The following is a 487-nucleotide window of genomic DNA, read 5'->3' on the forward strand; positions in this document are numbered from 1 at the left end:
TTTGCTTCCTCTTTCTCTGTGCGCTGGTCTTACTCCGGGTATCGGCCTGGCTTCCAGCTGCAAATTCGCGGATGTCCCGTCGTGGCCGCCTCCTTTGGTGCCTCCCCTATGTCCTGTCCTCGGCCCCTTGGTCATGGGTCGTCCGCTTTCCCCACGGTGGGTGTCCATGGTTTCTGGTTCGGCCCGCCGGTCTTCTGTCTATGCCCCCGATGTCGCTTACACCTTTCCCCGCGTCTCCGCCGCGCGGTTTTGACTTCTCGCTTATATCGCTGTGGCTCATGGCCGCGTCTTATATCTATAACTTAATTTACCCTTCACCCCGCTTATGCTATTATATATACATACTCTTTTTTTGTTTTTTTTTGTTTTTTTTAATTAATTCTACATAATCTGCTTAAAATTGTAACGATGCACCCCGTAAAGCATCGTTCCCGACGACCACCAGTCGGATGCCGTCGCACCCACCATCGGTGGGTTGCGATGACGA

Source organism: Mycetomoellerius zeteki, unplaced genomic scaffold, assembly GCF_001594055.1.
Source record: "Mycetomoellerius zeteki isolate Tzet28-1 unplaced genomic scaffold, Tzet1.0 scaffold558, whole genome shotgun sequence".
NCBI classification, from domain to species: Eukaryota; Metazoa; Arthropoda; class Insecta; order Hymenoptera; family Formicidae; genus Mycetomoellerius; species Mycetomoellerius zeteki.